Source organism: Triturus cristatus, chromosome 5_1 (genome assembly GCF_964204655.1).
Source record: "Triturus cristatus chromosome 5_1, aTriCri1.1, whole genome shotgun sequence".
In the NCBI taxonomy this organism is placed as follows: Eukaryota; Metazoa; Chordata; class Amphibia; order Caudata; family Salamandridae; genus Triturus; species Triturus cristatus.
Window position 1 is genome coordinate 854,805,499 of NC_140587.1, and position 27,356 is coordinate 854,832,854.

Consider the following 27,356-nt stretch of genomic DNA (forward strand, 5'->3'; position numbering starts at 1 on the left):
ACCTTTAACATGAGGTGCTCACCCTGTTCTCCTTTTCATATTTTGTTACAGCTGACAGAACTCCTTGAAAACAAGCGACAGCTATTAAGCAGTTCGCATATGTGGTTCTCGTTCGTTATTCCTTGCCAGTAAATAGACTTTCACGCTAAGTACTCCTTATTATTCAACTAATACAGGATTTCCAACTATTGGGCAATTGCCTCTTCGTGAGTCTCTCCTCACAGGGGTAAGTAGAAAGTTTCAGCATTTCTACTATTGTGTATCCTTATAAATATATGTTCTGGCACTAATAGTTTTTCTGTCCTCACATTAATAGTACCCGGCTGGGCCCTTGTGAGTATTTTATTTCACATCGAGTACGGTGACACTGCATATATATATGTTAGATATAATCTACGACGACCAGGTAGAGAGATCAAATATTAATGCTCCAATAATCGTTTTTTGAAAAAAGAGCATTTTATCCTGATAAGATTTTTTCTTTATTATTATTTTCTCTTAGGTGTCCCTATATTAGATTGTCCTGACGAGACCCTCTATTTGTCATAGGGTCGAAACGCCGTTGACGAGAAAGGCGAATCATTCTTTGACACTTATAATGATTAAGTGTTGATAATTGTATTTATTAATTTTTTATGATTGCCTTTGTAATGAAAAATTGAAACCTTTTGTATGTTGCACTTTATGTCACTTTCTTTTGCTTAGGTTAATTTTTCACTGGGACACTCTTTGAAATATGTATAAACATTGTTATTTTGTAATGTGAGTTTGTGTCCACTTCTGATAAACTCTTCCATTGTGAATATAAAAAGAAAAATTTTCTACTAAAGTTCTAATGTGTATGGCTAAACTTTTCTTTCTGACGCCACATTTAACCCTTTTTCTTTTTTTGATTACTATCATGTATTGTATATTATATTAGTAAGTATTAATCCACACGAGCCACTGTTTCCTTACAAGAAATAATACCCAGGCTCCTTGTGGGTAGGGTTTCCTTGTCTCCTAATTAATTATTTAGAGCGGTGGTGGCACCGCAAGGATTTTATCCTTTTACAGGATTTTTTCCTATACCCTATGATTCATAGGGTTTACACGTTTGTTCTGGGTTAAGATGTCAGAAAGAGAAGCTCCCCTATACACCGAAGAATATATTGCTAAATTGACTAGTGGACCTTCTTTATTCTCTAATCAAGTCTCTTCTACCTTAAGTCCCCGTCAATTGTTATTAGAAAAAATAGAAAAAGCGAAGAAAAAACATGTGAGAACAGAGCTACATGCACGCATGTTGACTGAATACTTGAAGGCTGGGATAATTCCCCAAGGTTTGGTGGTTAGAAACGTTCCTGGTATTTTCCGCGACGATCCCAAATTCAAAGGTGGTTTTAGTGGCATTTCCACAACCTACTCACGCCACTGGATGGTACTGGGGGTGGAAACGGCACTTGACCACGCTAAGACAGAATTAAAAGAAATTGAGTAATTAGAAAAAGAACTATTGGGTGCTGACAGTTTAGAGGAAACTAAAATCCTTCTAGACAAGATCAATAAATCAATAGAGGACTTTAATTCATTTAAAATAAAGAAAAAAGCGGATAAAGTGTCAAAAGACATCAAACGCTTTTCAAAAGAAAGGGTATACCCTTATTTAAGAGAGGATTACTATAATACGACTGGCACCCTTAATAGACAGAATACTTGGGGTAGATTTAGGAGGAATCAACCAATTACTTTTTCAGAGTCCTCTGGAGGATCAAGTGATTCTGACGTGCAACCCGGTCCAAGCCGCACGGATAATCACCCTGGTCAGCCTTTTTTAGATCGAGGAAACAAGAGGAGAGGAAGGGGGAGAACATGGCATCAATATGCAAGAGAGCGTCAAACCCTCAACAAACATTATCAATGGGGACCCCAACCATACTAGGGCTAGCGAATAAAGGGACAGAAAGTATTCCCATCTTTAACCTATCCCAGCACCTCCTATCCTCTTCTGAAATTTCATTACTGAGTAAGGGATTATCCTTTGTGATAACTGAACGCACCAACTTTTTCAATCTGAAGACAGAGATCTACCAGTTTTTTCGTAAGATTCGATTGAAAATATTCTTTATGGGAAAAGATATCCCTATGAAAGATTCTGGTACAGGACTTAAACCACCTTCAACTTTTTATCCCAGTAATGGTATGATGCCACCCGAATTGTTAACATTTGAGAAGGTAATTCTGACAGGGATTGACAATTTAAAAGAGAGCAAGCGATTTATCCCATACAATATCAGTTTAGATGAACGTAAAGCTTTGTTGACACTAAAAAATGACAAATCAATTGTATTGAAACCTGCTGACAAAGGGGGCGGGATTGTTGTACAAAACAGAGACGATTGTGACATCGAAATTAGAAAACAAATAGGGGAAGAAAAACATTACAAAAGATTGGATATGAATCCACTTGTTGGAATTAAAAAAGAGATATTAAGAATAACAACAGAGGGCCTAGAAGAAGGCTTTTTAACCAAAAAAGAATTTGAATATCTTAATACCGATTGCCCTAGAACTCCGGTTCTGTATACTCTCCCGAAAATACACAAAAATATCACCAATCCCCCGGGTCGTCCTATACTGTCAGGATGTGGTTCAGTTCTTGAACCTATTGGTCAATACATAGATTTATTTATCAAAGACTATGTTCCTCTACAAGAGACTTCTGTCAGAGACTCCATGCATATGATCAATCTCTTAGAAGATAGACCATACGAATCACAAAAGATTGGTTAGCGACTCTAGGTATTACTTCATTATACACGAACATACCACAACAAGAGTGTATACAGGTTATTCAGGATTTATTAGAGACAAGACCTAAACCTCACCGGGTTCCAACTACTTTTATTATTGCACTCCTACAGATTGCACTGACACACAATTATTTTGTGTCAGAAGGTAAATATTACCAACAATGCTCCGGGACCAGCATGGGGGCAATTTTTGCACCGAATCTGGCGAATATCTTTATGGACAACCTAGAACATAAGTTTGTCCTAAATAATGATAATATATACCATTCCAAGATTACTTGTTGGAAAAGGTATATAGACGACATTTTTTTTATTTGGTCTGACACTATTTCGGAGTTTAATACTTTTGTTCTTTATTTAAATTCTGTCCAACCACATTTGAAGTTCACATCTACCATACATGATTCATGTATTGCTTTTTTAGATCTAAACATATCACATGATGATGGCAAATTGTACACTTCACTACACAGAAAACCCACGGAGCGGAATACATTACTTGCCTACAACAGTCACCACTCGCGTGCACTAAGAGACGGACTACCCCATGGACAGTTTTTGCGATTACGTCGCAACTGCACTAAAAATGAGGACTATATGAGAGAGGCATATATTCTGAGAGAAAAACTGTTATTGAGGGGCTACCCAAAGAAGTTGGTTAAAAATTCTCTGAAAAGAGCTTGGTTCTGCACAAGGGAAACATTACTCATTCCAAAAGTGAAATCTAAAGTAAACAAACTGATCTGTGTTACCACCTTTGGTATACACACTAATCTAATTCGTAAGTTAATCACAAAGAATTGGCACATCATCAAAAGCATAGATTCCAGCATTGATGCTCCGATGTTTGCCTTTAAAAGAGGCAAGAATATTAAGGACCATCTCATCAGGTCATCAATGGAAAATCCATCACAAATTACGAGATCATTGGAATCAGCTTGGGGTTTACCGGATTTAAAAGGCCACTACAAGTGTGGCAATTGTGTGGCTTGCGAATTTACGGTTAATACAAAAAAATTCTCACATGGCAAAGTCGATCAGCAACTAGATTTTTTTGCAAACTGCAATACAAAAAATGTAGTTTACTGTATACTGTGTCCCTGTGGGTTACCCTATATCGGACAAACCCAACAGATTGTGAAAGCACGGATAGGGCAACATCGAAGCAGGATTAAGAATTCGGTCCTTAACGCCCCTCTAGTCAACCACTTCTTAGAGAAGGGCCATACAGCAAATGACATCCGCTGGCAAGTGATAGACAAAGTGGCTGCCTCTAATAGAGGCGGAGATTTATCACAGATACTACAAAGATTAGAATTCCGCTGGATCGAACGCACCAACTCTATAATACAAGGATTGAATTCAGCTGAGGAATGGCGTGGGTTCATTGCCACCCTCACCTAAAATTTCTGTTGGTCTATACACTAAGCTTCTTATCTTTCCATACAGTCTTGAATATTGCCCTGGAGGGTTTTACTTTAATAACATCTTGTTTCCCTAAAATTGAGTAATAATTGCTGTGCGAACCTGGGCTGTGTATATATGAGATGGGATATTTGCATGGCGTGAGATCAACTGAGACATGGTCTGTGTAGAATCAAAGATATTTTTCATTAACGAGTGACTGTTATAAAGAAATACAATATTTTTTTGTATAAGATAACATGTCTTTTGTACAGATAACAAGTGTTGATTGGACATATATCTTTTAATTGTAGGCAGGAAGAAAACCTTTTTGTACCAAACGTCATTTATGAACTAAGTGTCAACCACAATTGAAAATTGTTTATAGTGTACAGTAGGGTAATGTTTTCACATAATCTAATGTAGAATTGATGATGGGCTCTTTAAACAAAATGTTGGTGTCTACGTGCATCTGAACAGAAAAACTAAATATTCACCTCAGCTTTATAATGATTTGCAGATATTTCATTCGCTTATATTTTTATGAGTTGCATCATGTTTAACAATACGAGATTTTCTTTTTCGTTATTGTAAACGCAATGTTTTATTTTTGTTGCCCTATCTTGTTCAAACTCTGTTCCTTAATCACTGAGGTGCCAGAACTTTATTAACAATGACCCACAGACATTTGTACTCGGAACGTATTCCAACAAAATGTATTGGTTACTTAGCAACATGAAACTTTTTCTTCTGCCGTTTTCATTGTAAACTCGAATTCCTGATTGGCCGTTCGTTAGCGAATCACGTTTAAATATTGCAGTCCCCCCTCCAATCACTGTGACCGTACCAAGCAGACTGAACTTTGTTCTCCTGCTCTAGCGCAATACTGGAGATTCGTACACCCGGAAGCCTTCGAGAGAGGTAGGGACGGTTCTGTCTTTCCTTATCGGTCATTTTCAACAGATACTGGGTGAACCTTTAACATGAGGTGCTCACCCTGTTCTCCTTTTCATATTTTGTTACGGCTGACAGAACTCCTTGAAAACAAGCGACAGCTATTAAGCAGTTCGCATATGTGGTTCTCGTTCGTTATTCCTTGCCAGTAAATAGACTTTCACGCTAAGTACTCCTTATTATTCAACTAATACAAGATTTCCAACTATTGGGCAATTGCCTCTTCGTGAGTCTCTCCTCACAGGGGTAAGTAGAAAGTTTCAGCATTTCTACTATCGTGAATCCTTATAAATATATGTTCTGGCACTAATAGTTTTTCTGTCCTCACATTAATAGTACCCGGCTGGGCCCTTGTGAGTATTTTATTTCACATCGAGCACGGTGACACTGCATATATATATGTTAGATATCATCTACGACGACCAGGTAGAGAGATCAAATATTAATGCTCCAATAATCTTTTTTTGAAAAAAGAACATTTTATCCTGATAAGATTTTTTCTTTATTATTATTTTCTCTTAGGTGTCCCTATATTAGATTGTCCTGACGAGACCCTCTATTTGTCATAGGGTCGAAACGCAGTTGACGAGAAAGGCGAATCATTCTTTGACACTTATAATGATTAAGTGTTGATAATTCTATTTATTAATTTTTTATGATTGCCTTTGTAATGAAAAATTGAAACCTTTTGTATGTTGCACTTTATGTCACTTTCTTTTGCTTAGGTTAATTTTTCACTGGGACACTCTTTGAAATATGTATAAACATTGTTATTTTGTAATGTGAGTTTGTGTCCACTTCTTATAAACTCTTCCATTGTGAATATAAAAAGAATAATGTTCTACTAAAGTTCTAATGTGTATGGCTAAACTTTTCTTTCTGACGCCACATTTAACCCTTTTTCTTTTTTTGATTACTATCATGTATTGTATATTATATTAGTAAGTATTAATCCACACGAGCCACTGTTTCCTTACAACAAATAATACCCAGGCTCCTTGTGGGTAGGGTTTCCTTGTCTCCTAATTAATTAACAAAACACAACGTGGGCACATCACATTTTTCCAGTGTATACTAACCCTTTTTTTGCAATGTACCTAGCTGCGGATTGTGAACCCTATCTCAGCCGGCATCTGGGGTAACCTAGCAAAACCTATACATCTTTGATAACTAGACTCCCAGGGAAATCCAGGATGGGGTGACTTGTGTGGCTCTCACCAAGTTATGTTACCCATAATCCCTTGCAAACCTCAAACTTTGTAAAAAAAAAAAGAATTCCTCACATTTCTATGATTGGAAGTTCTGGAATCTGCATGGATCCACAAACTTCTACCAACCCAGAATTTCCCAAAGTCTCTCAATAAAAATGGTACCTCACTTGTGTGGATAGGCCTAGTGCCCTCTGTAGGAGAGTATGATCTGCTTCACATGGGTACCCCCCACTTTTGCTGGTGTTTCACTGTTTTTCGACCTTAGTCTGGCTGTGGCCCTGCTAATCAGGACCACAGCCTAGCTGCTTCCTCTCTAAAATGGTTTGCATGTACATTAGGTACATATCTAATTGGATTCTGGAGTGCCTTATAAGCCCCTAGTACATGGTGTACTATGTACCTCGGGCATAGGTACCTCAGAGGCCTACCAGGGGCTGAAGAACGTATTATGCCACCTCTGGGAAGCACTCCAAAATGGCACCACAGGTCTGCTATTGCAGGCTGGGTAAGGGTGTGCTTGAACCCCTTACAGTGGTATAGGCTACCTATATCACAATCATTGCACACACATATAAAACCTATAAGTCACTCCTATGGCAGGCCTTAACAATCCTGAAGGCCGGGTTGCCTGGTTTTTATGTGAGAGGGTGCCCCTGCATGAGCAGAGCCCCTCTGCAGCATTCGGAGTACCTCCTCTGATGCTGTTTGTGGTGCAGCCTGACCATATACTCTTAAGTGCATTTTAACCTCGCGGTAAATGCTAACTTTGGAATGGCTGCACGGAAACATGTTGTGTTTGGTGTCAAACGCTTTGGAATACTACCCCCCCACCAGTTCTGGCAGCGGGGCTAGCATTCCACCCTTCTAGAGGGAGAGACATGTTCACACTGGTCTAACCCGGTAGGACTTTCTTGAGCCCTGGCATCACAAAACGGATGCCTCTGCCACAGACACGGGTCTGGCCTCCTGCTGCTAACTGAAACTCTGGCAGGGGAGGCCTGGACAATAGGTTTCCTGTCCTAGGGAGGAGTAACCACCTCCCCAGACAGGCAGATGTGTATTGGGGCTGGGCAGGAGCACTCTCTGGTGCTTTGAAGTCCTGCCCTGGGGGCACATTTGGTGTCCCTGTGCATAGTCCAGTTCAAACCACATGCCCCTGCTCTGGCATGAAACTGGATAAAGGAAATGGGTGTAACCACCCCTCTTTCCAGACCCTCCCATAGGTGGGTCCCTAGAGTATGTCCAACCCCCAAACTTAGTATAAGTATGGGAACCCAGTCCTTGCGACTTTAGATTACCCTGGACGAAACTCTGCAATATATATCCTGTACCTTCGACGTTCTACTTTGACTAGAAGACTGAAGAAATCTCCCTTGGGGTCAAGGAGTGATTCCCCTGCTTGGCAGGCACCAAAGAGGCAACTGACTGGTCTGCATCGCTGAAGCTCCCGCCAGACGCCGAAGTCTTTGCATCACCAGAGGTAGATTTCCAGACTTCCCTGAGGCTACCCTGAGTCCACAGCAAAGCTGAGGCCCGTGGCTATCGTGGGTGACGTGGAACCATGACCCCTGGGCACCATGAACTTTTGCAGCAACACTATCTTCTGGGACTTCCTTGAAGTTGTGCTTTGGGCTCCCAGTAGCCTCAGCCTTGAGCATCTCCTGCTCTGAAGATTGCTGGCCTCCACTCCACGAGTGACCCGTGGGCCAGTTTCAAGTGAGACTGCTTGAGGCTCCTTCGCAATCGCTAGCCCGTTGGCTAGTTGGTCCCCACAAAGGCAACTCCTCTTCTAATTGGGCTTTCCTGGTTGCTCCAGATGTGCCCCGACTTACTCTTACTGGGTGAGCCCCTCAGACCTTGCTGGTCTGCACCGCAGTCCTTTCTCTGAACTCCAATGACTTGCCGTTGCCAAGGCTTGTTGGGTCCATTCTGGTCGCCGACACCACAGCACTCGACAGACTTTGTGGGACAGCTCAAATCCAGCTCGTGGACTTCGTTGACACCTCCTGGACCTCGTGGCTGAAGAGTCAAGACACCCATCAACTCACCTGAAGCACCCGACATCTGTGGGCATTGGTCCATCCTGCCCTCGGTCACTGGCTAGTGACCCAGACTCTGTCCCCTCTGCCTTCAGGTTCCTTCCATCCTAGATCCAGGCTTGGATCTCTTCGGACACTTCTCCTCTTCACGGCAGCAGCAGTTCTTCGCCAGCTTACATTGTAATGGACGACATGACCCGACACCAAAAGACACCTCTGCACCTGGCTTCCCTGGGTGAGGTAACTCGAGTACTCTGGTGCTCCCGTGGGTGCAAGCCCTAGAACTTCTTAAGTCCAAAAGCGTTTGGTCCTGACTCGATTCTAAGTGTCCCTAATCTTTAAAATTCCAACAGCGACATTGCCCATAGGAGCTAACGGGAACCCGCGGTTGTGTTTACACACTGCATACAGTCCTCGTGAGTCCCCTGTGTCACTACCTTGGGTAGTTCCTTGAGGTCCCAGCGATTCTACAGGCTCTAGGCCCAGTGCCCGCTGCACGGAAGGGCCCAAAAGGTATTGTGGAGACATCAAAATTACCATTCACAAAATGAACTGGTTTTGCAGGGGGGGCACCTGGGTTTTTGGCCTGGGGCTCGGTGGCCATCTGGGTAAACCTATCCAACCCAGACATTTCTGAAAACTAGACTCCCGGGGAAGTCCAGGGAGGTGTGGCTTGCATGGATCTCCCAAAAGTTTCCTACTCAGAATCACCAGCAAAACTCAAACTTAGCTGAAAAAAATCATATTTTTCTCACATTTCTGTGTGGGAAAGATGTGGGATAACTGCGCTGACACAAATATCTCACCTTGCAGTGTTCCCCCAGGTCTCCTGATAAAAATGATACCTCACTTGTGTGGGAGGGCCAAGTACCCATGGCAGGGAAGGGGCATCTGGGTTTTTGGCCCGGGCTCGTTGGTCATCTGAGGAAACCTACCAAACCCAGACATTTCTAAAAACTAGACACCCGGGGGAGTTCAGGGAGGTATGGCTTGCATGGGTTCCCAATGGTTTTCTACCAAGAATCCCCTGCAAACCTCAGAATTAGCTCATAAAAATTACATTTTCCTTACATTTCTGTGTGGAGTCACCATGCCGGCAAAAATATTCAACCAGACAGCATTCCCCTTAGTCTCCTAATAAAAATGATACCTTATGTATGGCGGAATTACCAAAAATGTGTGTCACCCCGGTGATCCCACAACTTTCCCACACAGAAACGTGTTTTTTTTCTTCCAGCTATATTTGAGGATTGCAGGGGATTCTGGGGAGGAAAACATTGAGGGATCTACACAAGCCATACCTCCCTGGACTCCTCCGGGTGTCCAAGTTTCAGAAATGTCTTGGTTTGGTAGAGTTCCCAAGATGGCTACTGAGTCCGGGGCCCAAAACCCAGGTGAACCCCCTTGCAAAGCCAGATCATTTTGTGATATGTATTCTCGAACGGAGCGATTACATCTACCTTTGAAAATAAGGCAAACATACTGGAAATTTTCCAAATCTTTCTAAGGAGAAAATCATAAACTATGAAGAATGGTAGAATGTGAAACACAGGTAGTCTGTGACAACGTAGCAAGATCTCTGAGAAAACCCACCTACTGTAAGCTGTTCTAACCAGTTTTTGTGTCTGTCTTCATCAGAGTCCTGACTGATCTTGTCTAATTGTCACGTGAACCTATACTAATGCCTTCCATCTCTAGCAAATTGAAGCTCGAGAAATGTTTCTGTCATGCGATATCAATGCTGCACTATGCTGAATTCAACTCCTTCCAGTTTGTGGATGCAAGTTTGGGGGTGTCAGAGTATCCCAGTAAGCCATAACTCGAACTGAGCGAGCATCTCTACCTTTGAAAATAAGGCAAACATGCTGGGGTATATTGCCTAAGTTCCCTAAAGTAATAAGCCAAAAGAATGTCCTGTGGGTCTCATTCACCAACACTTTTACTTTGACAGCGTGAAAGCTCAGTTACTAACTTGCATAATACACAATGGTATTGAGCAAGGGTAAAGGAAACAATATCTTGTATGATGATTGTTTTCACATCTTTAACTAAAGATGTGAAAACAATCTTCATAAAAAATATTGTGTTCTGTATCCCTTTTCAATAACATAGTTATAATACAAGTTAATAATTGAGTTTGCAGACTTTCAAAACAAGTAGAAATGTTGGTGAATAAGTTCCATTGGATATTTGTTTAACCTAATACGCTTACTGCGGTTCTCGAAGGCAATCAGGGTGGTCCTTGTGTAGTATACATAAGATCCTTAACAAGCACTTCAAAATCCAGTCAAACCTTTGACATTTTGCCAAACAGGGTGCTCCATGACAACGTGGTGCACTTTCTGTCCACCAGTATGTGCAGTGTGGGGACTATAATGCACTTGTCAATTGGTGAACAGACAGGGCCAGACTGATAATGCCGGGCACCGGGCAATCCCCCGGTAGGCTGGAAGGGGTGGGGGCTGGTTTTGAGACAGGGGGCCAGTTTTGGTGCTGGGGCCGATTTGGACCCTGACCGTGACCGTCCGACCGACATGAGAGAGTCAGTAGTAGTCTGACTGTGTTGATAGACAGTCAGACTAGTACTCCACCGCCTCTCTCCTCACTTCGCTCAAGGTAGCAACATTCAAGTACAACGATGCTGCTGGTGCTGCACGCACCGTCCCTTTATTTTATTAAAAGAAATCCACCTGGCTGCACCTACATGCCGCGCGCAGCGCTCAGATGTCTCTCCTGCCGCCACCGCGTCTGCGCTCCGCGGTCTTACAGTTCACCCTTAGCAGGGGTGGGTCTGGTGATGATGATCATGCGCATTGGGGCTCGCGCAATAAAATGTTTATTGCGCGAGCCCCAATGCGCATGATCATCACCTCAAAAAGTACGTGTGACTTGCAGAGGCGCAGGCAAGGTCGTGGAGGCAGGCATCTCATGATCTCAGAGGCCAGAGAGACGACAATGAAGAGAGGCACTCCATAATTTAACTACATCTAGACCCCCTGTCTGCCGCCCGCAGGTGAGTCCAGTCGTTTGCATGCAAATATGCAATCCCTGATTATGGCTCTCAGGGGCCGGCCAGGCCGGAATTAAAAGGAAAAGGTTAGGCCCCAAAATAAACAACATTACACAACTGCAGGGAAGTGTCCTCTTTGTCCGATCCATGTGGTTGTGAAACTAAACAAGATACACGAGGTAATAAAATAAAAAATAGACATTTTTAAGTCGAAATTTCTGTTATTTGCAAAAAATAAAGCCCGTGATGACGTTTTTACTTTGAACATTTTGACTCGAGTTTTCTGGACTCTACCTTTGCAAAAACAACATTATTGCTTACAATCATGTACTCTCCCACATTATTGGAAGTTCACTTTTCAGCGTATATAAGCTTGTGCTAATACATTCCGGTATGAAACGCACTGGTAGCTTACATTAAAAAGTGCACAGCGAGGGCATTCTGAAGGTGGAAGGTGGTACACTTGCCAGGTCTAATTAGAATATATTATCACTCAGACATCTGACTATTAAATTAGAAGAATAAATATCCTCTGTGCCCTTCTTGCAGAATTGTATCACAATTGATGACTTCAATTGTATTTTACCTATTGTCACCCAAGCAAAGCAGGCATTTGTAACAGCATTTCTGGTGCATTCTGTAGCCAATCTCAAAAGATTACTGCCGAATACCGTGAGTAGCACAGACGTATCACATTCAATGTGCACAGCGCGGAAGTTAAAGCTGTAAATTGCATTTCTTTCCTTTTCGGTAAAGCAGAAATAACAATGTGTTTCAAAAGATGCAGTTCCATCCAACAGCAAACACACGCTCCATGAAAATAACAATACAACAAGTAATTACAAAACCGCCAATTTAGATTGACAACTTTTTGGCTGCAGGAAAGCTTGCTTGAATAAATGCAAATTAAAAGCAGGCTTCCGTCGTCCACTGCTGTCTGCAATAACAAATTCTGAGGTTGAGATACAGCGGAGTATTATTAGCACTATTTTGAAATACGTAAAAATAAAAAGCCAGATCAGTGCAATATGCATAGCTAGATAATTCAATTCTACGGGGAGAGAGAGCTCATTCAAACATTCATTTAGGGCCAGAGTTCAATAACCTTTATCTGTTTTTGACTGGGGCTGATACTACGGTATCATGATATCCATTTGGGCTTCACTTTTATCACTATTGCACAGTTATCATCACAGTAATCCGTGCCCATCTTTGCTCCAAACATGGCTGCCAGGCTGCAGCTGCTTTTCACCTCAGTTTCCCAGGAGATCACGGTGCCACAGGATGCCTTGATGTGACCCTTGGGTTGGTAGAAAATATAATTGATATACTCTTTTGAGGTTAATATCCCCTCAGATACCTTGGGAGTTAGTCCACTTGACAAAGAGAGACTGCAAACTTCAAAGATCTTCAGGTACTCTTTGTTATAGGGCTCTGGAAAGTTTTGCTGCCATAGTCTAGTGTGCATAAGAGAGCGAAAGCAGGGGTTGGCTGAGCTGTCTATCTTGAAGGCTGCATTAGTTCTGGAACTGTTTCATTCTGTCTTATCTAGTGAATGTCCATATATGTGCTCCAATACCTTGTTTGTGACTTGTGCCCATCAGGATATCCTTGCGTGCTCACTTGTAATCTGGGAGGTGTGTGCTACAGTCTGTAGTCCTGATAGACATCTTCTGATATTGCATTGCTCTACTAACCCATGGGCTTGCCCCATTTTTATTGTTTTAACTTGTAGATGCGGTTTTGATCGCCAAGGCGTGTCAGTCTTTGAATAAGATATGATGACTTCTATTTGTATCCTTAGTAGCTTTTCATGAGCAACTTAACTTCATGCACCACTTGTACAAGCAACAAACGTTCCTTTTCTGTCACTGCATAGCAATTTAGAGACAGCTCCTACTCTTACACAGAGTGATTCTGAAGGGCCACAGTGCAGCAGTCTATCTCTGGCTTCGCCCAAGCTGCACCTCCGATGATTAGAGCCATGAGGGGGGAGCATAGTGCAGTTTGAGGGCTACTCACTCACTGGGGCCCGCCCGCGCAGGCAGGGACACTGCCGCCCATATGATTCATGTGCTGCAAAAATGTTAGTTATCCTGGACGCCCCCCAGAACAATGCTCCTCCTGTTGCTTCATCACTTTCATTAACATGGAAGCTAAAATCTAGGCCAAAATTCTGGCAACTAGATTGTGCAAAGCTGCTCAGTCACTGATACACAGTGACCAGAACGCCATAGCCTTTATACCCGGTCGCAGTATGAGACACTCTTTAGACTAAGACGTCTAATTGTCACCCTAGAATGATCCCAGTACTGCAATAAGAGTGGGCCCTTGTTTTAATTGATTTTAAGAAGGTTTTGACTCAATGCACTGGTTTTGTTCCAACTACCAGCCCGGATGAATTTTGGTAAACTTTTTCAGAGGCATGTGAGGGTCCTCACGAAGGACACCTGGGTGGTGGTCTGGGTTAATAGGACCTTGTCTGTCTTCCCCCTGCCCCATCCAGGGGGGCACAAGGCAGTGGTGCACCCTCCTGCCCCTTCTGTTTACACAGGTTATTGAACAATCAGTCGCATGGGTCCAGTGCTATTGTGTAGATCATTTGTTTCGGTGAAGGGTCATCCAAGGAAGACAGGATTTTGCTAAATGCGGATAATATTTTAATATGCATAGAAGACCCTGAACGATCTTTGCCAAGATATGCATATATAGGATATATGTGTGGACACGTCTGAATTCTTAGTTAAATGGTAGAAAACGATGTATACGCTGATAGCAGGTGACCGTATAGACGTAGAGGAAGTGTCTACCCTTCTAAGGGCAAATTATCATTTTATACCTTGGCAATATGACCACCATCATAATTAAAAATTTTGATTTGGTGCGCGCAGGCATTGTGTCCGCCCTCATAAGAAGTGGAGATGGCTACTACACTTTTATTCGGCTTTGTACGGGTGAGACGGAACAGATCTGCTGGATTGTAAACCCAGATTTTTTAATTGAATGCATTAACACAATGAGTGCATAGGCTGTGCGGTTACTCTCCGTAGTCCCCTCCAGGTTCTTTTGAGAGCCAAAAGGCTACGCACATGCAATGCACATGTAAAGCACATGCCTGTCATAAAGTGTCCTGCAAGTTGTCACACAAGTGAATTGTCACATTAGTGCCCTTGAGTACAACCTATGCTTCATGTTCATGGTTAGGCTAAATGGTTGGTGGTAGGGTCTGTAACTATTTGCTGCTGATACAATGGCAGTGGGATATGCCAATTATTAACTCCTCAAAGTAAATTGACATACGTATCTGCTAATCTGCTTCACATAAAACTGAGAATAGTTTACAAGAACTTTAAAGAATATGCATCCGTAAACTCTCTCCTGTAGTAAACATTCAATGAAAAATGTGTTGAAAAATGCTTCGTTTTGGCCTTTTTTGTCTCCAAAATTATCTTGGGGGCTGGTCTCACTTTTACTTTGTTCTCTCAGATTCATTACTTGTGTCTATTTTTGGTGCTGTCTGAAAGAATGTCAATATGTACATATGACTGGGTAGGTAACCTGGTGCTCTTTAAGGTCATCATCTACTATTTACTGTGCTTTGAAAGTTGATACAATTGAATATGTAATGAAAAATGTGCTGTAAAATTCACCAATTTGGTCTGTCTTTTTCAAAAAAATTCTTGGGGGGGGAACTCCCCCCAAAACCTCCTAGTAGTGGTCGGGTTCGCTCGCTCGCTAAACGCGCCGGACGGGGGCTGGTCTGGCAAAATTTGCCAGGGCTGCTTTCAGTTCCCAGTCCGGTCCTGTGAACAGAACAACTACCACATTCTAAAAGCAGATAAAGGTGTTGAGAAGTCCATGATTTCCTGAAGTATAGGAACAAATATTCTGCGGCTGCTTGCATGGTGAAGGAGTGGCCCACAGACAGTAAGTATTCATTCACACCAATTGAAAGGTTTACCTATTGGCAGCTCCACCTCAGTCAATTTCCCAGTACTTTGCTTCAGTACGATACAACATAAATCAAGAAGGAAAACAGAAGGCGGGCTTATGTGGTTACTGGAGACAGTAAGCATGAGTCTCCTGCCATTTTCCCTGCATCCAGCACACTTTACGACGATGACATGGTCGCTCCTTTGTGGCTGTTGCAGGAATTTTATCAGCAAAGTGTCTCTCCTGCAGCCTTGCCACGTCCTCCAGGACACATGAAGTAGAGGCTGCTGCTACTGTAGCTGTGAGACTTTCAATTACAGACAACTGAAAGTCAAGGAACGGCATAAATCTTGCTGTGGTGATCTGACGATTAATAACATATGCATTGTATGTTCCCATCTGGATCAGGTGAGTAAACAGTTTCTTATTCCAAGTGTGAGTTTTACGACTTGCATTGTATGGCTGAAGATCCTGGTCGTTCGTGTCCACTCCGCCAATGTACTTATTGTAATCAAGTATACAGGTGGGCTTGTGACTTCAGCCATCTGACACCAAACCTTGCTCTAATCATGAATTGTAATGAGCACGTACACATCAATCCTCCCGAAAAATAGACTGTGAGTAGTTCGTTAGAACACAACGCAGTGCTTTGGGATTTCTGGAGCTTCTTGCAAGCAAGCTACTGTGGGAATCCTTTGCGGTGATAACGAATTGTACCTCAGGCCACAGTGCCAGCTTTGTAGAGCTCACTGAACAGCTCTACTCCTGCATAGATATTGTCCACATAAACGTTATAACCTTTGTGAAGGGGTGGCTAGACAAGCTCCGATACAATCTTTCTTGTTGCCCCTAGTGTGGAAGGGTAACCTACAGGGTTTAGAGTTGTTTCCTTCCCTGTATACACTCTCAAGCTGCACACGAAGCCAGTTAGGTTCTCACACATCATGTACATCTTGATGTTATAGCGAGCTTGTTTGCTTGGAATGTACTGCCTGAACAGCATCTGCCCTTTATAATATAAGATCAAGGACTAATCGAAGGCTATATTCTTTCAAGGAGTATAAACCTCTGGAAACGTAGCAGACAAATGTTCCACGACAGGCCACATTTTGAACAACCTGTCATGGTCTGGATGGTCCCAGGGCAATGCAGCAGAATTGCAATTGAAATGCCGCATGCGCTGCAATAGCAAAAACGATCTCTGATCATGTATGGTGTGAAAATGGAGGTTAACCAAACAGTGCAAATAGACCAGTCGGACAGCAAGTATGTTTATGCACTACCCCCATTTTGAGCATGTGCCCCAAAAATATCTACAACTCTCCTAATGAAGTGAGTTTCCACTTGTGAGCCCTAGAATGAGGCCCAACAGTGCCTCCATGCTTCCTCAGAAATTGTTTGGCATGCACATTTGTTTCCTGCACAATTACATAAAAGAAGTCAACATCCAGAAAGATGTAACCGTAGTCAATTGGCAAAAATTTCGCTTTATCAACTTTACATCCAGCGTCGCCAGTGAAAGGCAGAATTTGGCACTGAACTAAATTGGGAGGCTGCCAAGAGTGTGCTCTGTCTGTGCTTGTCACCACAAGTGCCTTCTCTCTTGGTTGCACTAACCTACTACTGGTGTCCCACTGCACAGACTGCGCTTGCAAGGGACTGCACAACTGACATCTTCTCCTTCAGAATCGCTGGAAGCTGAGTCAACGGATGGAATTGCGCTGACTGAAAAATCACTCCCAGATTCTGCTCCATTGTCCTCTCCCTCAGATGCTGTCTCAGTAGCTGCTGTCTCAGTCTTTGATCCTGCCTCAGAGCTGGACTCCAGAACCAGTTTTAGAGCCTGGGCAGCATTCATTCAGTGGCTAAAACCGTCCTTTTAAAACACTATCCTATGTAGAAGGCAGATAGGTTGTTGATTTCAAAGTGTAGGTGTGTGTGTGTGTGTGAGTGATGTGTGCAACAGTCAGGAATGACAAAGTCGCCTTACCTTGACTTTCCAAAATCAGCAGACTCTCCAAAAACACTAATAAAGACAGAAAACGACACAGTATTACTTCACCTTGCCAAAAACCTATCATCGCAGCCTTTGGCGGTGGTGGCAGCCAGCCAAGATGCCTATGGGTGAACGTGTGCTTTACATATGAACACTATGACTTCTTTGCATTCCCTCACTACCATCCAGCAAACATGCCCCTCATCTCTCCATAACCCCTTTCGTTTCTAATGCCTGGCTTTAATAATCCACATTGCTATCTACATAATACAGATGTGTTCTTTCCAACATGCTCTCTGCGTTACTTTATGGTGTCAAAACTGCCACTAGACTAAAGGCCCATATCTCTCTCTCTAGAAGGAACATAAGGGGTCATTAGGATGGCGGAAGGCCTGCCAGGCGGGCCTTCCTTCATCTGAGTGCCTATTTTCCCAGCCACATTACAATGGCGGGGGGAATCGTTCCACAAGCGTTGCGGGCACAAAAACAGCCCGCCACGCTTCTGCCACAGGCAATCGTTACGATTGCCTGGCGGAGCTGACAGGACCGGGGAAATGGTGGCGGTGCGAAGCAGGTACCGTCCGCCAGATCACAATGCTGGCCTGGGCCAGCCTTTCCATGGCGGGGAAACCGCCATGGAAAGGCTGGCGGCGACTGGGTTTGGGGGCTGTTGCAGGCCCTGCTTGTTTTGGGGGAAGGTGTTCCTGCACTGGTGGGTACCCATGGTACTTCCCTGCATTTCTCTGCACTGAGTTAGGCACTGCGTGGTGTCTGCCACGTAGTGCAGGGAAATGCACTGCATGACATTTTAAAATTGCGAACGGTGCTGCAGCTAGCAGCACTGTCCAAAATGATAAATCACAGGGATGGGCCCGCCATAATGGTCCCAGCCACCGCAACGATGGTGGGTGGACTCAGGTCTGCCCGCCATCGTAAGAGCCCCAAAATCACAAACATTATCTTGACATTTTTATATATATAAAGACAGAGAGAGAGCAGGTCCCTATCGGGCTCTCCCTTTTTACTCGTACCCTCAGATAAAAATAAATCTTAACTCTGCAGCAGTACTGCACTTTACTGCCTTTCATGTAACTTCAAAGAGACTCATTATAGTTCTTTCACAGTTTCATCATTTCAGAACTGAAACATTTTCAATATGCTATACAACAAAGTCCTAGTTGTTGCTTTTTTATTTTAAACATCTAACACTGGCAGAACACTAAGCTAAGCACAGATTTTCAGCTTATGTGTTTTAAAGCCACATCCTTATTTAAATGAGCCACACCTCTTTGAGACCCCCCACCTTTTTTCATCCCACGCTAAGGCCTGACACAGAGAGAGATCTGTGGGCCGCCCTCCCCCATTAAATCCCTGGTGTCTAGTGGGGTTTCCTGGCTGTGGATTGCAGCGCTGACGTGATCAATTTTCAGGAAGGCCTCATTTGAAAGGGGAGATTCCCCTTTCAAACGAGGCCTCCCTGAAAGCTGGGGCCATTGGCTGACACAAGTACCAAAAGAGTTAAACTCTGCTTGGCACATATTTATTTAAGATTATCTACTGGGCTAATAGTCCTATAATTTGCAGCTCCTTTTTTAAATATCAGAATTATTTCTGCCCCTCTCCAAGTATCCGTGATCTGTCCACCGCTTGCTATTGCATTATAGAGGATTTTCACATAACTAGTTCACAACACAGGTTCTGATTTGTATAGGATCCAAGGAATGCAATCAGGATCATGGTCTTTAGTGCCTGAAGTCTATTAATAGAAGAGAGGGTATCCTGTAGACTAAAATAAAACTCAACGGTCTTCCCAGTTCTCAGCTTTGTGACCTCACCCTCGGTACACTCCTAAACCCCCTTAGAGGGCTGTTTTATAGATAAAGCCTGAGAGTATAGTTTTGCAAAAGGTTCCTCCTGCCTTTCTGGCTGTATATTATTCCTCTTGGGGTTAAAGCTTCCCATTGTCCCACTAGCAAAAATAGGCCAAAATGTCTGTCCATCATTCATTTTAAGGGCCTGGAACGTGTCATGCCAGTTAGCATCCTCCCACTTCCTTTTTTTTTTTATGTTTGAAATGCTTTATTTGAAGAAAAAGCATAGCGAGCGACAAATACAAGTCATATAAAGAACATTGTCATAGAAAATCAAAAAGAGAAAAAATAATAAAGGGTCATTATGCACTACACCTAAGGAACCTGGGGAAAAATTCAAAAAGCATTTTGTAGAATTTTAAAGGGAACCAGAAGGGAAAGGGGGGAAGAGGAGAGAAAAGGGGAGGAGAGAGGAAAGAAGGGAGAAAAGAAAGAGAAAGGGAAATATGAGGCGTTAGGAGAAGAATAAATGATGTGGTCAGAGAGAAAATAGATAGAATAGAAAGAGCAGATAAGCCAAGAGAAGGGAATAGTGGAAAGGCAGGAAATGAAAATGTAGATGTGGAGGAGATAAAAGGAATAGAGAGGAAGAAAGGAAGAGGAAGGGCAGAGCAGAAGTTTCTCATGGGGGTTTGAAATTCTCAGAGGATAAAGGAGAGATAGATTTGGATTTCAGAGCCATGCGGTCAAGATAAGCTGTGAGAGGCAACCAGAATAGATCCCTATTGAGTGTAGGAGTGGAGGCAGCAGCGAAACGAACATCAAGTCTGTGATAGTGACAGAGGGAATTCCACCAGCATTGTATCGAGAGCTTAGAAAGATCTTTCCAGTTAGAAGAGATGTGCTGGAAAGCCAGAGCCAACATAAGATCCAATAGACCTAAGGAGCGAGAAGGAATATCAAGAGTGTCAGAGATACTGCCTAAAAAAAGAAGAGGGATAGAGTATGGAATAGAGATAGAGAATAGGCGAGAGATATGAGACCACACCTGCTCCCAAAGTGCTAGAACAGAAGGACACAGAAAAAGTAAATGATGCAGATCAGCATTAGGGGCAGAGCAGGTCCAACAGGTAGAGTCCTTATCAGGAGAAAAGCGAGATATAGAAAGGGGAGAGAGATAAAGTCTATGATATAGAAAGAACATAGATTGAGTTAGTGAGGCAGAACGGGAGATTTTTAAGGATCTGGCCCAGACTTTGTCCCAAACAACGATAGACCATTCACAGCCCAAATCAAGTTCCCAAGCAAGTTCCAATTTAGATTTCGGACGGGCCGGGTTTGGGGGAGGAGAAAAATTTATAAATAAGAGAGGCTTTGGGGAGAGTAAGGAGGATCTGAAGAAGCGAGGACTGGGAAACAGAAGAGGAAGACAAGGGGAGAGAATAGTAGACATCAAGAATAATGGCCATTAGGACAGTGAATCTATGGAAAAAAGACTGGGGACAATGAAACAGAAGTCGGAATCGAGGAAAAGAACATGGGAGAAAACCATCGAAAAGCTGGTTAACCCATATCAGCCCCTTTGATCTCCACGCAGTCCAGCAAATAGGACGATTATGGAGGAGAATAAGTGAATTGTACCAAATAGGGGAAGCCAAAAAGGATTCACGGGAGATCGGGTCAGGACAGACCAGAGCATGTAGAAGAGAAGTAGTGTGCTTAAACAGGGGTAGAGGGGTGGTTAAATTCTTAGCAGTGAAATGTGCAATTTCAGATAGGGAAAAAGGGGAGAGGAGTGAGCGTTCAATAGAGAGCCAAAGAGGGGCAAGAGGAGAAGGTGAAAGGACAAGCCAATTAGAAGCCTGACGGAGAGAAAACGATTTATGATAAAGGCGGAAATCCGGAAAGTTGACTCCGCCATTGGACTTCGGTTTACGAAGGGCAACGAGCGCAACTCTCGATTTTTTATTATTCCAGAGAAACTTAGAGAGACAGGAATCAATGCGCTTGAAATAGATATCAGGGATATGAATGGGGAGCATGGAAAAGATGTATATAAGAATGGGAGATATCATCATTTTGATCGAGTCCAGCCGACCCCATCATGAGAGAAAAAGAGGATTCCAAGAAGAGAACAGCTTATCCATGCGAGCTAGTACAGCGGACATGTTCAACCGAATAGATGAAGAAATGGAGTTAGAGAACCAAATTCCAAGGTACTTAATTTTAGAGGGATTCCATGCAAAGCCGGTGGCCGAAAACTGATGAGGGAGACAAAATTTAGTAAGAGGAAGGATCTCAGTTTTATCAGAGTTGATCTTGTAACCAGAAACTTGGGAAAAGGAGTTAAACTCAAGTAGTAAGGCCGGAATGGATTGGTCAGGATCAGAAATAAACAAAAGAATGTCATCTGCATACGCAGAGAGTTTCAAATGAGTCTTGTCATAAGGGAAGCCAGAAATAGAAATGTTGTTTCTAATGGACGTCAGAAACGGCTCTAAAGCTAGGACAAAAAGTAAAGGGGACAGAGGACAGCCCTGACGGACGCCACGTTGCAAAGGAAAGTAAGGGGATACCCGGCCATTAACTAACACAGACGCTTTAGGGGAGGAATAAAGTAAAGAAACAAGAGAGATAAAATTAGGACCAAAACCGTGCCAACGAAGGGAGGCAAATAGAAAGGACCAATCTACTCTATCAAAAGCCTTCTCGGCATCAACTGAGATAGCAGCTAGAGAGAAGTTGAGAGAAGGTACCTTATTGAGAACATTGAGAAAAAGACAGGAATTATCTGAGGTAAGTCTACCCTTTACAAAACCGCATTGTTCCTTACCGATAAGGTGTGGGAGGAAAGGGTCTAAGCGCCGGGCAAGAAGTTTAGCAAATAATTTATAGTCTACATTGACAAGGGATATTGGGCGATAATTTTTGCAAAATTGCGGGTCGCGACCTTCTTTGGGTATTAAGCAGATCGTAGCCTCGTGAAAGGTACCAGTAGCCGTGCCGGAGGTGAAGAAGGATTGAAAGAGGGAGAGAAGTTTAGGGAGTAAAAGATCTGAAAAATGCAGATAAAATTCCACAGAGAAACCGTCCGGCCCCGGAGATTTACCCTTGGTTAGAGATGTTAAGGCGCTGTCTAGTTCGGTGACAGAGAGGTCAAGTTCAAGATCAGGGAAATTAAGATGAGAGGTGGAGGGGGCAGGAATTTTGTCCAAGTAGGAGTGAATGAGAGTAGCCGAAGGGGGGGATTCAGGAATATAAAGAGACTGGTAGAACTGTTGAAATTGGGCGAGTATATCCTCCTCCTTATGGAGGAGAAGGTTATCGTTGGAATATATTGAATCAATCAGGTTACGCTCCTTGCGGGACTTAAGATAGTTGGCCAGAAGCTTACCTGACTTGTTACGACCTCCGTAGTAGCGGGCGCTGCTGCGGAGCAGTGATGAGGATGCATTGTCGGTAGAAATTTTGTTAAACTCAAGTTTGGCGCGTATAAGGTCTGGTACAACCGTTGGAGTAGAAGAGGTGTAGAATTTATGTTCCAGGGATTTGATATGGGAGAGAAGGTCTTTCTGTTTCTTAAGATAAGATTTCTTTTTCTTTGAGACAAAGTCAATCACAAAACCGCGAGCCGTAGCCTTAAAAGAGTCCCAAATAACATGAGGGGGTAAAGAAGGATCAGAATTGAGTAGGAAGAATTCCGTAGCGAAGGAAAGAAAAGAAGAAGAAAAGAGGGGATCCAGGAGGAGAGAATTATTAAAGCGCCAGCGAGAGGATTTGGGATGAGGAGGAAGAAGATCAAAAACGGTGACAATGGGAGCATGGTCTGAGATAAGTATCGGCTCTATAGATGAGGAAAGGAGATTTTGAGAGAGAGACTGAGAAAGGAATATGTAGTCAATCCGGGAGAAAGAGGCATGAGGAGGTGAAAAGAAAGAATAGTCCAAAGAGTCAGGATGGGACAGTCTCCATGAGTCAAGAAGGTGAGATTTGGAGATAGTGTCAAGGAATTGTGTATGTGATTTGTGGGGGGTAAAGCGGGCAGAGGATTTGCGATCAAGAAACGGGTCAACAATTTGATTACAATCCCCACCCAGAATGAACAGGGAATCACTGTATTGAAAACACTTAGAAGTTATTAGAGGCCAAAAGTTACAATCAGGATGTGTGGGGCCATATACATTAAAAACAGTCAAGGAAACAGAATTGATTAACAGCTTAACTAAGACCCAACGACCCTCAGTATCATTTTCTTGAGAAAGAACTTTACATTTTAGCTTCTTGTGACACAAAATGGCCACACCATTCTTTTTGTTAGAGGTAGGAGAAAATAAAACCGTTCCCACCCAACCTCTTTTTAACTTAAGAGACTCCGCCTCAGAGAGATGAGTCTCTTGTAAAAGAACTAAGTCAGGAGTGTAAGAGGCTAGATGGGAAAGCACTCTCTGCCGTTTAATAGGGCTAACAAAACCTTTCACATTCCATGAAATAACTTTGAATTAAATCACAATAAAGTGTGCTAGGAACAGAGAAAAGAGATGAAACCAAAAACGCCACAAAGGAGAATAACGAGCGAGTAAAAGACAAGAGCAGGACAGAAGAAAGTCGAAGGACATAGTGAAAAAAGTACAAGGAGAAAGGAAAGGAAGGAAAGGGGAGGAAGAGAGGAGAAGAAGAAGAGACAGTACATATCCAAAACGGACGACTGAGGAAAACATACCTGAAAGGGGAAGGGAGATAACAAGATGACGACGATGGGGTGTGGGAGGATTCGACAAGAACAGCCCTCCGAGCCGGAGAGCAACAACCCACCGCAACAGGACGGAGTATGAGGAAGACGAATCAAATGGTACGAAGAGGACTACAAGAGGGATGGTCGGACAGAAAATCTAAGGGAAGGAAAGAGAGACATGTTATGCAGAAGTCATGGGGAGGTAAACAGTACACAAAGAAACAATTGTATGCAAAAACAGAAACCCGAACAACAACCATTATACAAACATATCAGGCAGAAGGAGAATCAACCAAGGAGGGAAAGACTCCAGCAAGAACCTGTAAGGAGAAAAAACCAAACAGGTAAATAGTCAACCAGTAGGAGGATTAGATGTATCCATGCCAGCGTTAGTCTGAGTGTGGATGAATTTCTTAAGTTCAGCTGGGTCTTGGAAGGTCCAAGTATTATTTTGATGTGATACCTTGAAGGTACAAGGGTGAAAAAGACCATATCTAGCTCCCATAGAGCGCAGAGGAGCGCGAAGAGATAGAAATTCTTTTCTTCTGGCAGCAGTGACACCAGAGACATCCTGAGAAAGGAAAACTCTCTGACCCATCCAGGACACTTGGCGTTTCGCTCGAGCTGTGGAGAGGATCAGAAGGAGATCCGTAAATTTGAGGAAGAGGATGATGACCCCCCGCGGTTTGGTGGAGGAGGAGGAGCGAGGACCAAGTCTATGGGCTCGTTGGATGCTAAGAGAGGTGGTAGCAAGAAGGTCTAACAATTTCAGGAGGAAAGAAGAGAAGAACGTGACAGGATCATCACCCTCCAAGGATTCCGGCAGTCCATAAACGCGTAGGTTATTCCTCCTGTTTCGTTTTCCCAAGTCCTCAGTGTGTTGTTGAAGGGCGAGAAGAGACCTCTCCAGAGAGGAAATGCGATGGGAATTTGACTGAATTTCTGGGACCTGCTGCTCCACAGAAGAAACACGGGCATCCAAAGTCGACCATTTGGCCTCAAAAAGCTGCATCTTAGTATTAGTCTCCTCCACGAACGGGCGCAAAGCGCGAATCTCCTCAAGAATCAACTCCATAGAGATAGGGGGTGGAGAAGACTCAGGTGGAGGAGGAGAGGAGTCCGGCTTCAAGCGCTTAGGTAAGGAGGCAGGAGGAGAAGACTTACTGGAGGAAGGTTGTGATGAAGAAGAACGGGTGGGAGCTGTTGTCGCCATTTGATCTGTGGAAGAAGGATGAGGAGAATGGCCTGTTGGTGAAGAGGAGGCAGAGGAAGGTGGAGCCTTCGAGGGCACAAAGACAAACTTTGGGTTGCGAAGCTTGCCCATAGAAGCCTAAAACGTGCCAGTGGTGGTGAACAGAAGGCAAAAAAGCAAACCAACACAACAATCTGGGCTCAGAGGCAGGGAATGTCAATATGTCAACATGTCCAGTCTAAATAGCCCAGCGGTTATCAGGAGTAGCAGAGGAGATATCGTGAAGAAACCCCGGACCTGGAGGCAATGCCAGCAGAAATTAGGAGATGTTTCCACACAGAGTTGGTGTTAAAATAACGTTGCCCAGTAGCAGGCTTAGCACCACATAAGAATTAGCTGGAGTATCCTTAAGAGTGTATAAAAGTCACAGAAAGAGAGCCCCTGGTACAAAATCCATCTCCATGCGCCTCCATAGCGTAGAAAACAAATTAGATCACCTCTCTGAAGCATTAAAGTAGGTGTGGCATCCTCAGGGTACAGCAGAAAACTACAGAGGCATTCACCTACCAGGGAAGTTGTAAGGGATCCCTCATGCAGCTATCCCTAAGAAAAGCGCTTGTCAAACAAAAAAAAAAAAGAAAAATATTCCACATTGTCATGAAAAACAGAGCGCGTCTGAGAGCATGAGGAGAACTTACTGCTCCAGGTGCGCGCGCCGGTTCTAGACGAGCAGCGCGGAGGCAACAAAATGGCGGCCGTTCTGAGGAGCGCATTCAGCGCGGCGAAAACAACGCATTCCAGGCGCTAAAGAGTTCATCTTGAGCTCACCAGGCGCACAACACGTTCCGCTAGCTGGAACATCCCAAGAAGCTTGAAGAAGGAACGTGGAGACTGCCGTAAATGATACGGGTCCGTCCCGGTGCGGCGGAGCTCCGGATCTAAGCGGCCATCTTGATCAGCGTCCAAGCCACGCCCCCCTCCCACTTCCTTTTTGCATGATCAATTGCGCATGCTTATTCCAGATGGGCTGTGGTAATCTCCAGTCGATTGCGGCCCCTAATAGAGCTTCTGAGCCCTTTCTTGGCTTGCTCGCATTCGAGTGAATACCATCTTGGGTCTTTGGGACAAAACACTCAAAACAGAACCTCACATACCAGCCACAGTACATCAATGTCACAATGCAGTTTGCAGGGCAAAAAATGAATAGCACAAAAAGTGTACAACATATCCCCATCACAACAACATGCAACACAACACATGTGCACAAAAGTTCTTATCACACATTACCAACTCTACAAATCTGCTTTCATGATGAGGTAGTGTTACTACATGCATGGGTGAATGGCCCAATGACAATCATTGATGGTGAGCATGGGTGCATAAATATGTTCCTAAGTCTAAACAAGATTACTTCTTACTTTTTCAAAATTTCTAATTCTGGATGTCTCTACCTGGATCCGAGAACGTTGTGTGCACAAATCAACAAGCAGTTCATGCTCTTAGCACATTGAAGCGGAAGATTTGTTTTATTTCTATGAAGACGGCCATGTTTCATTAATGATTTTTGCCTACCGTGCTTACTTGGCAAATCACTGAATGTGTAATGAGGACATGCATTTCCTGCCAAGCGAAACTGACATTTTTTCAAAAGAAGTACTGTAAGTGGCTTTAATAAATAATGGTCTTTAGAAAACTGTCTACAAGAAATGTATGGCAAATGTAAGGACAGTGCAGTGTTTTGATCCTTCTTGATAAGATGAAATACGGTAAATGATGATCAGTTTATGAAGTAAAGAAATTAGGCTGTAAAGATGTATCCAAGTAAAAACAAATTTGATACACTAAAATATGGGTAGAGTTGTGTATTCATTTAAAATACAGCAAACACCGTGTTACTTGCTAGTGGAAAGGTTCAATAATTTTTCGAAATATTAAAATATGTGAAACTGATGTCAAACAGAAAGAAAGCGAATGTTCTATTGACGGCTGTGCTTTTGTTTTGCCGCCTTTATTTCTCTGACGGATGTGGTGCAGACCATGTTTCTCAGAAGAAGCTGTGCTGACTTTGATGCTTCTGGAGATTAAAGAAGATGTAAAAATCCTTTGATTTATCGGCTAGGGTGCTTTTCTGGTGTGCATTGATAGACAATGTATTTTAAAATATGTCCAGTTAATACCCAGCCATCAATAAGTGTGAGTAATTCATCTCTGTTCAAAATAAAATCTGCTGGCTAAAATACAAAATAAAAATGCAGACAAGAGTTATGAAACAATCAACGTAA